Raw genomic sequence first — 12,256 nt, forward strand, 5'->3', positions numbered from 1 at the left:
ACAACCATGGAGACATCACACACCCCTGCCGCAAACCTACATTCACTGAGAACCAATCACTTTCCTCTCTTCCTACACGTACACATGCCTTACATCCTCGATAAAAACTTTTCACTGCTTCTAACAACTTTCCTCCCACACCATATATTCTTAATACCTTCCACAGAGCATCTCTATCAACTCTATCATATGCCTTCTCCAGATCCATAAATTCTACATACAAATCCATTTGCTTTTCTAAGTATTTCTCACATACATTCTTCAAAGCAAACACCTGATCCACACATCCTCTACCACTTCTGAAACCACACTGCTCATCCCCAATCTGATGCTCTGTACATGCCTTCACCCTCTCAATCAATACCCTCCCATATAATATATATATATATATATATATATATATATATATATATATATATATATATATATATATATATATATATATATATATATATATATACTTACTTTTCAGGCGCAGGTGTTATTTACACTACAAGAGGGTTTGTCACGGGACGTTGGTAGCTGAGTGGACAGCCAGACGACATGGGTGGCTGGCCTGGGAAGTCCATCTGGGTCGCCTCACAGGAGATGTGGCTGGTGTTGTGAGATGTTCCGCCTTCCTGGCTCACCTCCGACCCATTTACCTTGCGGCCAAACATACAACTCCCGAGTGAGACTGATAATTGCATCAAGCCAACGTTACAATGGTTCCTGGCAACCTTGACATAACAAACGTTTGCTTCTATGCCTTCAAGCATGCCAAACTCTCAATGAGGACTCATGGCGACACAGATTCAGCGAACGGTAACACGGGCCCTTGGTGAGGCGTCACAGGGACCCAACACCAGCCTTGATGGTCACACGAACCCTTGGTGAGGAGCTATAGTGACCCAAAACCAGCCTGGGTGGTCACAGAGGCCCTTGGTGAGGCGCCCTAGTGACCCAACGCCAGCCTGGGTGGTCACACAGGCCTTTGGTGAGGTGTCATAGTGACCTAACACCAGCCCGAACGGTTCTACATAGGGTCAGCTAGTTACTAAGTTTCTCACTGTAACCTTGAAAACGTAACGCAGTTTTGTAAAGCCAGTTTGAGATGATGTTGCAATTGCTTAACGTAGATAATCTAATATCTTTGCTGCAGGAACTTTAGGTTACTCCTTTCATAAAATGATAGAGAAAGAAGAGGTCAACTCTGTTTTCTTTGACTCCACAGATAATACATTCATTATTAAGTTTTACTTTATTTATACAGAGGAATGTATTAGATGTTACGAAGGATTGCTGGCTAACGTCAACCAATCCCAGATGCCGTCGACTTAATCAAAAGTATGAAGTCTTTCTAGAGCATCCCGGGATTTTTCATCTATGAATTGGTTTACATTCCAAGTGTCCTTGATTCGCATTACCGATACAATCAGTAAGTTGTATCTACAACAGGTTCGGAGCATCCCACACTATAACACCCTTCCCCTCTCGTCTCCACAGGCCAGCAGACCTCAGTAACACCGGTACCAACCAAAACACTATCCTAGCTAACGTATTTGACTATTGTAACGTTAGTGTCTTTAAACACGATGGCATATGTACACTACATGATATGTACGAGAACCTCATCCATAGCAATAGTCTACCTCAGACACTAGAAAAGAATCCTAACTTCATCTTTTATAAATAGCTTGTTTATCAGACGTTATATAATCTAATCAATAATGGTGAACCTTTATCAACACATACAATGGTGAACCTTTATCAACACATACAATGGTGAACCTTTATCAACACATACAATGGTGAACCTTTATCAACACATACAATGGTGAACCTTTATTAACAATTATCATATAACGTCATATAAATCGTTTATTGTTGCCCAGTCCTGGTGAACAGTTCACCTGTAATGCAATTTGCTAATGTAACTCTAACATTAAGGCTCAGTACCCCGACCTTTTTCGCTACCGCCATCAGGTTGAGCAGGGGTGTCTGTCCCTCTTGCGGCTAAGATTTGAATCACTACGCAGTCGGGGTTGATGACGAACCTGATTCTACTGTTGATGGTTTTGTTCACAGGTCTCTGGTGCCTCACGTGACTCAGTCTGAAGTAGAACATTACAGGTTCTACTTGAGACTGACAATACCTCATTTTCTATTCTCATTTATGAACCATAGGTAACCAAATAGTTATTGATTAAATATCTTCTTCATATTTAAGACATATCTCAATCTGTATATCATTACTTCCCTTCTTGCATATTCTCATATTTCAGTCAAAATGGCTGTTTACAATTCGTCTATACAAACGTTCAATTGACCAGAGGAACAACACAGGGTCTCCATATGAACTATCTGCTGTAAACTGGTTCTCAGAGCCTTCAAGGTATGAAAGACAGTGATACAAGTGTACCAGATTTCATCCAACGAAACTTGAGACTTCCTCAGTAATCAAGAAGTTCCAACGTACTCTCAATTCATAAGAAAACATTGCACAACGCAGTGAGTAGGATTCGAACCTACGCGGGAAGATCCCATCTGATTTCTAGTCAGACGCCTTAACCACTCGGCCATCACTGCTTCTTATATTAAGTCACGTTTGTAGTGATCTAGATAAACCACACACTCTTCAAGCAGTATATGTTCAACGTACTCAAAGAGAATATTCTGTCCCTTTTCATCTCTTACTGATATGGGAATGAAAATGAACGCTGATGTTCATTTTCAAAAACTGTATGATCATTGAGGTATATCTCATCCGATGTAAGAGAAGGTATGTTTAGCTGGGACATATATGAGATTTTACGAACCTGCCAGTCATTTTCAACAAGAAAAACATATTCACTAACATTTCAAATTAGGAAATGGTCTTAAACGTCGAGGACTCGCAGTGAAACGCGCAAAAATTAATATCTTTCGTGAACTTTTCTGATCTCAAAGGATTTAGTGAATCTTACAATACAGCGTTATCAGAAACATCATATATAATTTCAGATCTATTGTGTTCACTTATGGACAAATGACTCCACTGCTTCTTCTGACAACTTGAGAACATGTGTGCCCATCATCCATCTAGGTCAGCCAGCCCGCTCATCTCTGACCCACATCTAACTAGGACCAAGAGTCAATGATGACAGTAAGGCTTAAAAAGACTTTATTTGTCTAACTACACAATGATGGTGTGTGGATGAAGAGCATGTAGGTACGGGAGTAGGTGTGGGCAAGAACAGAGGCTACAGTGGGTTTTGTACACCGACATAGGTCGGTACTCAGGACTGAGTACAGATAGACAGAACCGGAATACAATATACCAGTTGCCACTGGGTTGGGCCAGCGAATAAATGAAGAAGCAAGTTGAAGGAATTAGAACACAGGTCACCCAAGACTACCTCACCTCTCTCAAGCTACAAACTTTGATTAGCTTATGTTCTGGGAAACTTAATTACAATTTTTCTAATTCTAAAATTATCTAATTCATATAAACCAACGTTTCAATTTATACTGATATCTCTCCTATGTTTGATAAGAGACAATTCAACATCTCTATCCATTACTGAGTTCTTGTGTGTGATAACTTTAACACTGCTTCAGTTAATTTGATGACTAAAGTCTTTGAGGTGGACAAATATTGTATTGGAGTATTAACGATAACTAACACAATTCATACCGTGTTTAATCTTAATATTAAGATCTTAGCCTTACTAGTTTGACCAATGTAAAACTGATCACACTTTTTACATTAATGTTCAGAAATTTTAACAAAACAGGAACGTGAAGCAAGTTCTCACAATGGGGTAATACTAATAAATCTATGCTCACAAATGGATCTTTATATTAAACACTGTAAAAAAAGAAAACTAACAGAATTACAAGCTAAATCAAGGAAAAGTTTAGGATGATGTAATTCATAAATGGTATCATAGACACTGCAGAGTTCATCATCAATGATTTCTGGACTAAGTATACCAAGTGCAGTAAGAAACATCGACGAAGACAAAGAACGTTTTACTTTATTGTGTAGAGTAGTAGTGACTACATGAAGAGACATACAGGTTTACCATATATGCTAAATCTTAGGTTATTTTCATCCCTATTAACACTGTAGTCTAGAGATGTCAATGCATTGTCTGTCTCTGTTTCAAGAGTGAACTTTCCCGAGTCTACCAAACAATTCAAATTGTTAAGAATTAATTTCTTAGCTTGATCAATATCTGCAGAATTTGATATCACGAGGTAAGATGTCATAAAGTAACTTGTTTTCAAAAATTCCATAGATAGCACTACTCTGTATAACAACGCCCTAGATATCACCACTCTAGATGTTGCTACCCTAGATAATACTTCCTAGATATCACTACATTGCTACCCTAGATATCACTTCCTAGATACCACTACATTGCTACCCTAGATATCACTTCCTAGATACCACTACGTTGCTACCCTAGATATCACTTCCTAGATATCACTACATTGCTACCCTAGATATCACTTCCTAGATATCACTACATTGCTACCCTAGATATCACTTCCTAGGTATCACTACATTGCTACCCTAGATATCACTTCCTAGATATCACTACATTGCTACCCTAGATATCACTTCCTAGATATCAGTACTTTTATTATCACTACCCTAGATATCACTGCCTTAGATATAACTCTCCATCTATCACCACCCTAGATATCACTACCCAAGATATCACTACTCTGGATATCACTACCCAAGATATCACAACTACCATAGACATCACGACTCTAGATACCACTACCACAGAGATCACTGTCCTTGATATCACTACCCTAGATATCAGTGCCCTAGATATCACAACTCTTGATATCACTACCATAGAAATCACAACTCTAGATATCACATCAGACGATCCAATCGTTTTCATATATGAAAAAAGGCTCCCGTTTTCATTGCTATGAAAAGAAATTGCCAATTCTGGAGTCATATGAGGCCCATCTGGTTATCCTGAAGCCTGAGGCAAAGATCTTAATCTATTCTATTTGAACGGAGCGACTAGGAGCACACCGGTACCTCCCCAGCTGGGCAACGTGGAGACACAACACCTGGTTCACGTCTAACCTGGAACTTGTGGCGAGAGGCCTTGTGAACGTCCTGGTCGATAATTCTATGGACGGTATTGATAATCAGACATACTGAATAGATAAATTGCCACCTAACCCACATTATCCACACCTCATCCATCCGCATCTCAACCCTACTGAATAGATACGTTCCCGTCTAACCCACATTATCCACATCTCATCCACCCACATCTCATCCACCCACATCTCAATCCTACTGAATAGATACATTCCCACCTAACCCACATTATCCATGCCTCATCCACCCGCATCTCAACCCTACTGAATAGATACGTTCCCATCTAACCCACATTATCCACATCTCATCCACCCGCATCTCAATCCTACTGAATAGATACATTCCCACCTGACCCACATTATCCACGCCTCATCCACCCGCATCTCAACCCTACTGAATAGATACGTTCCCATCTAACCCACATTATCCACGCCTCATCCACCCGCACCTCAACCCTACTGAATAGACACATTGCCACCTAACCCACATTTTCCACGTCTCATCCACCCGCACCTCAACCCTACTGAATAGATACATTCCCACCTAACCCACATTATCCACGCCTCATCCACCCGCATCTCAACCCTACTGAATAGATACGTTCCCATCTAACCCACACTATCCATGTCTCATCCACCCGCATCTCAACCCTACTGAATAGATACGTTCCCATCTAACCCACATTATCCACGCCTCATCCACCCGCACCTCAACCCTACTGAATAGATACATTCCCACCTAACCCACATTAACCACGCCTCATCCACCCGCACCTCAACCCTACTGAATAGATACATTCCCACCTAACCCACATTAACCACGCCTCATCCACCCGCACCTCAACTCTACTGAATAGATACATTCCCACCTAACCCACATTATCCACATCTCATCCATCCGCATCTCAACCTCACCCACCGACCACCACAGCCTTAGTCTGGCGTGCCACCACCGCCGCTGGTCGTGGGGTAACGCGACACTCGGGGTCGTCCAGTAATGGCCTCCCCTCCTGCGGTGCCAGTTGATGATCCTGTCACTCACGTGTGGTCAGCCACCCCGCAGCGCCACCCGTACCCCATCACTGCCACTCACAACATCCCACCATGATACTCTCAACTCTACAGTGCCACTCTCAACACATCAGTGCCATTCTCTCTCTCTCAACCACTGGCAATATCATTATACCAGAGCAATTTCGACCCCAGTAATGTCACTCTCACTTCATCAGTGCCACCTCCACACCTAAGCAATGTTACCCAGTGGATCAATAGACGCCTAGATGTATTGTTGATGATGAACAGACCAAATGTGAATTACCAGCCAAGTTACTCTTATACTCTGCAACGTGATGTATTTGACTGATGTAAAACTTGCAGATTCAGTAATAGTTCCTACTGAGTATAACAACATATGCTTAAGCGTTTCGTCCATAACAATTCCTACCTCAGATATCAGAAAAGTATAAAAAGTGTACTAACTTTGCATATCATGAATACTCCATTCATCATATATTTTGTCTTATAGTCCAATCATTGCTGTTCAGTCTTTGTAAACAGTTCATTCACTTTATAAATCACAGTGTTGAATAATCCATAAAACATTGCCCATTCCTTGTTAACGCTTATCTTTTCTATGTAACCTGTCATCTAACTCAATCTCTGAGGCCAAGTGCCTGGACATTTTGCGCCTCCGCTCATCGCTTATGCTGCAGAAAAATAAAAAAGTCTATGCCATATGTACCTCACCTTTGTTATACTTACCCTGTCAAAGCCACCCTCTCCCTACCAATACCATTCTTATCCCACCAGTGCCATCCTCACTCCACCAGTGCCATCCTCACTCCACCAGTGCCATCCTCACTCCACCAGTGCTATCCTCACCCCACCGGTGCTATCCTCACTCCACCAGTGCCGTCCTCACTCCACTAGTGCCATCCTCACCCCACCAGTGCTATCTTCACTCCACCACTGCCATCCTCACCCCACCAGTGCTATCCTCACTCCACTAGTGCCATCCTCACCCCACCAGTGCCACCAACTCTCTACTGCAGCACGTAGTCAGTCCGTAAGGCACAGAACTCATCTCCTCGGGTGTTCCACCATCACTACTGGAATGTAGGGAAGTGTCTAATGTCCTCGCAGTTAAAAGACTGTTTCCAATACAGCAAGGTATCAAAACCTATCATCAGGAGAGTTCAAACGTAGTTACATTTACAGAGGAATGTGCATGGACCATCAGACCACGTACAAATGAGCAAAAACTAAAGAGAATTACGTGCATATGTCTCTCTTCTCAGTCTTTTCCATTATTTTCTTTTTATTTTGGCAACACCGGTATTATTTTTCAGAAAAAAAGAGCAGTGTCTATATACGTATAAAACCCCCGTATGAAAGGAATTTGTACATGAAAGAGATTCGATAGTTAGGCTTCCAAATGGGTCCTTAGATAGCCACGGGTATGAGAGGTGAGGGAGCAGACTGACTGACATCCTTATTCCAGACACTGAGAAGCAAGTGTGAGACTGGTAAGCTGCAGCAGACAGGTACGCCAGGGTGGTGCTGAAGCTGATAGGAACAATATGAAATTCGGTCCCAAGCCGCATCACTTTCCCAACTCACCTCAACATGGTAAGATAAATGGATCCTTTTCCTTATCTTTAGCAATTCTCATCCTTATTTGTCTAAGTATAGATAGACAAAGCATTTCATTATGGGAAATGCATGATGCACAGAAGCTCAATAAAGAGATGTAGGGACAATGAGTCTATCATGCATTATTTTACAGAATACAGTGAGAAACTTATAGGTACACATGGAGACTTTACATGATCAGTGCGCTCTATATGTACACAATGCTTTCATACCTCAGTGCGTGGCAAAGTGTAGATATAATGCAAGAATATCTCCAATATCTTAAATGGTCATAGAGTTCTTGGAGCAATAGGCCTTGAGGCCTGCAAACATGGATCCTAGGACATTCGACTGAAGATTGACCCGTCAGTCCTTCAGGTCCACAATACCTTCTAACACACGTGAATGGACGGCACATATACGTCACTGGCGTTCACCATTAGTTCGCCTCAAAATTCTGCCAACTGAACTACTGTAAAAACATCGTAGGAATAGGCTGTTTACATAAGTAGGTTGACCAACTTGATCTGTGGAATGACAAGCCGGTGTTACTCTCATGTTCATCATGGTTCCTTAAGTCAATAAAGGACGCTTTGCAGGAGCGAAAAGGGAGAAATCAGGATGAAGAGGAAAATGCCGGGAGGAGAATTGAATTAGGAAAACCCAAGGTTTAACCCAGCTAGCTTGGCCTGGGCGTCACACCACGGACAGATCTCAAGTCACTATTCTTTTCACATCAAATCTTCATCAGTGACACACACGCAGCACCCGTCTCTATCTGTTGACTGTGAAACGTAATCGTGGAATTGTTATTACGGTTATGTGACCTTTTACTCTGTACTCCTGTGTCTGATACCAGGGATACGGATCTATCGTCCACTCCTACCTATCCCGTGGACGATGGTTTACCTACCCATCCTGTGGACGATGTTTCACCTACCCATCCTGTGGACGATGGTACAAAAGGTGATACAGAGTAATCAATCGTTCAAACTACTTCTCTCACCATCTGTGTGCATCACATGGAACGCAGACTGTTCTATGATATTTTCATGCATGATAACGAAGATGTATCACCAAACAATCGTCTACAAATGTTAATTCTAATTCTAATTTTGGTTTATTCATTCTAATTCCATCATCGTCTTTTGAAATCAAACTTCAGTCATTATAATCATTCTCAAGGTCTCCTGCCTTTCTGCGAACATTTATGTTTCAGATCTGTTTCTCTCAATAGACAATCAGAACCTATCTATAATTGCTGGGCTCAGTAAGGTATAAAGGGTCACTAGTGTCTAGCGTGAGCTTTAAGCAGTGAATCATAGCATTTATCATTAGTCTTCTGGTGGCTCGTGGCAGACACTCACTCATCTGCTGCTAATGAAACATTTCCATGTTGGATGTGTTCGTCTGATCCTACACAGTAAGGATTGTATAACTCCTATCCTCCACGGTTTCTTCTCTTTTCTGTTTTCCATTTATTGTTACGTTGGAAACATTTGTCTCAAATCCACACACAGGTAAACCCATACATATGTGTTTTTTACAAGGTGAAGAATATCTTTAAGCCCTTTTACTGAGACTGTTCCTTCTATAATCACTGTAATGCCTGAGTGATAGATATCAAATACGTCACTACCTGTAAGACTAGTGAGGCAGCTCACCATTGTAATGTTTGGGGGTGTTATAAGTTAAGGACCAGTATTCACTGTTTTTCTTAACTCATCCTCACCCTACCAGTGACACACATATGCCACCAGTGTCATCATACCCAACCAGTGCCAGCCTTACCCACCAGTACCATCCTCAGCCATCCTTACCTCAACAGTCCCTCCTCAATACACCATTGCCTTCTATCATATTGCTAGTCGCCCTTTAACCAGCTCCACCCACCATTACCGCCATATCGTCACCAGTAAAACACTCCTCCACCAGTGCCACACTTGCCCAGGCAGTGTCACTGTCGTGCCACCAGTAAGAACCTTAACTATCAGGATGGCTCCTCCTGCAGCAGTAACCCACACCTACCAGTGCCACCTGTACCAACTAGTACTACCCTGGTCACCAGTAAGGTCACCCTTGCTCCATCAGTGTCACCGTCCCACCCAGGAGGAACCACTACCAACAAGCTTTATATTGTACCTCACCAGTGCTGCCCATCTCCCACCATCACCAACCCAAGACCACAAGTTTCACCTTAACCCCCAAAACTGTCACCCTGGAGCGCGCGATAAATTTCCCCACTCCTGCGGCAAAATTCATTCGAATCATTCAAGTCATCGAGAAGAAACTCCTTTTCCATCACGGTCGGTGAGGGTCGGAGACCCTTGGTGGTCTCCCGCTGGTCTGGTCACGGCGGCTGTTGCTGGTGACCTGCCCGCCGGCCAGGTCAGCTGCTGGTCACTTTTACCTCCCCATCGGTGGTGGCCACGTCTGGGTCTGTTAGAACGGTCATCTATCTTGAGTAGACACGAGCTGTGTTTAGATAACTTTGATCAACTTACGGACGGGCCACGCGTATTTTGGTGCCTTACGATGGTCATCACTCATCCCCTATCACCCATTCTACATTGTCTTTTGCAAGAAAACAAGTGCACATCACGGAATTCAAACTCTTCATACTGAGCAATATTGCATCGCCTTCTCTGATCCTGTTTACGATACTGTCCATCGACTAGTAATTGTCTGTGAACTAGCTGTATCTACGCTGGATCACTAGCGACTTGACGAGAAGAAGGTCACCTGATAAAAGACACAAAAGTGAAAGCAAAGAGCGTGAACTTGGTGCACCTGCCGGGTGGTATACGTCGTCCCACCTTCTTCGTTGTCCTAACTAGTGCCCTTCGTCAGTCTGTTACCACGATCACCGAACATCATATACTCAGTAGTGCTGACGTATCATGATCAACAATTTTGGGCATAGTTATGCCCTCACCACCTCACCCATGCATCAGATACCTTTATGTACCCTGAATCATCTCATTAGAATGAGTTCAATTATTATATCCTTTATTAGAAGTGGTCATCGTCGCTCAAACTTTGTAAAAAGCTCATGTATTGTGTACCTGTTGCATAATTCATTTCAGTATTACCTAATCCGTGTAAACATTTCTTTTACTTTCTAGCTCGTACTGCCACTTGTCCATGGAAGTCCCTCACCACTCCCTACACCCTTTGTGCACCATATCCTCTCATGTGCCAGCGCTACAGGATGGGCATGAGTGCACAATGAATCAGCCGCTCTTGCAGAATAAGAAGATTAAAACCAGATATTATACAGACAATAGGATATGCTCAACCACTTTCGTTACGAATCATTCTGTTTTTAATTTGCTTCTTGGGGTTGAAAGTCTGTTCCTGCAGCAGCTGTTGTTACTGCTGCTACTGCGGTTACCTCTCCTGCTTCTGCCCCTGCGGTTACTTCTACTGCGGCTCCTGCTGTTACCTCTCCTACTGTGACTCCCGCTACTACCACTCTTCCTGCTGTCCCTGCTGCAGCTGCTGCTTCTATTGATCATGCTGACGGTAACAACAGCGGTGCTGTTGTTACCGTCATTCTTGCTCTTCTTGTCGTCACACCTGCCGCTTCTTCTGTAGTCTCTGTCTTTGCTCTTCCTTCTGCCTCATTTCCTCTTGCTGCAGTTGCTAGCTCTCCAGCCCCTGCTGTTATGACTACTGCCTCTCCTAGGTATGTCCGTGCTTTCATTCCCTGTGCTTATCCTTCTCATACTCCTGTTGTCTTTACTGCTTCTGTCTCTGCTGCTGCTGCTTCTGTTGTTCTCACTGCTTCTCTTACTGCTGCCCCTGCTGCTCCTCCTGCTTCTACTCTTGTACTTTCCTTTCATGTGATACATGTCACTATCAGCTATACTATCTGTCAGTAGCATTTGTGGTCACAGCTGCACCATCTGTCACTTATTTCTGTGGACTCAGCTGCACCATCTGTCACTTATTTCTGTGGCCTCAGCTGCACCACTGGCACCTGTTGTCACAGCTGCTCCATCTGTCACCAGCACCTGTGGTCACAACTGTACTACCTGTTACTGGCCCCTGTAACCACGTACTATTGCAACGCCTGTCACTGGTACCTGTGGTCACGGCTTCCCCACTTATAAGCAGCACCTGTGGTCGTGCCCAGCTAGACACTCGTTTCACGCCACCTTAAGTCAAAACAGTCGTGATCTCCAACAACTTCACTCACCTGTGGTCAACGTTTCTTACCAACATAGTATCATTATCTCTGGATATCTAAAGATATCTTAAAATCATTTGGTGGCCAACTGATAGAACGTCTCCCGTAACTGGTAAAGACAGAGGGTCAGTTGGCGAGCCCACCATGTCCCACCCAGGTCGATACCAGGGAACCAATGGAGCATCCTCTGCCCCGCGATCCATCAAGCTGTTGAAGGTGAGGGTGACACGGGTGACCCGACCTCCATCCGCACTTCAGAGGCCACACCACTGCCGTAGTAGGATGGAGGGAGAATTGGGGTCTGTGGCCGCTGGTTGTAGGAAGGGAGGGAGGGGG

The 12,256-nt window shown here is 43.3% G+C and overlaps 1 non-coding gene across 1 annotated transcript; it reads right to left on the bottom strand.

The window, feature by feature from the left end:
* Positions 1–2,486: 2,486 nt before the first annotated feature.
* TRNAS-AGA (transfer RNA serine (anticodon AGA)) lies at positions 2,487–2,568 on the bottom strand. Its single transcript has one exon. It is a non-coding gene; the product is annotated as a tRNA-Ser (tRNA).
* Positions 2,569–12,256: the final 9,688 nt, after the last annotated feature.

The sequence above is a fragment of the Panulirus ornatus genome, chromosome 28, assembly GCF_036320965.1.
Source record: "Panulirus ornatus isolate Po-2019 chromosome 28, ASM3632096v1, whole genome shotgun sequence".
Taxonomy (NCBI): Eukaryota; Metazoa; Arthropoda; class Malacostraca; order Decapoda; family Palinuridae; genus Panulirus; species Panulirus ornatus.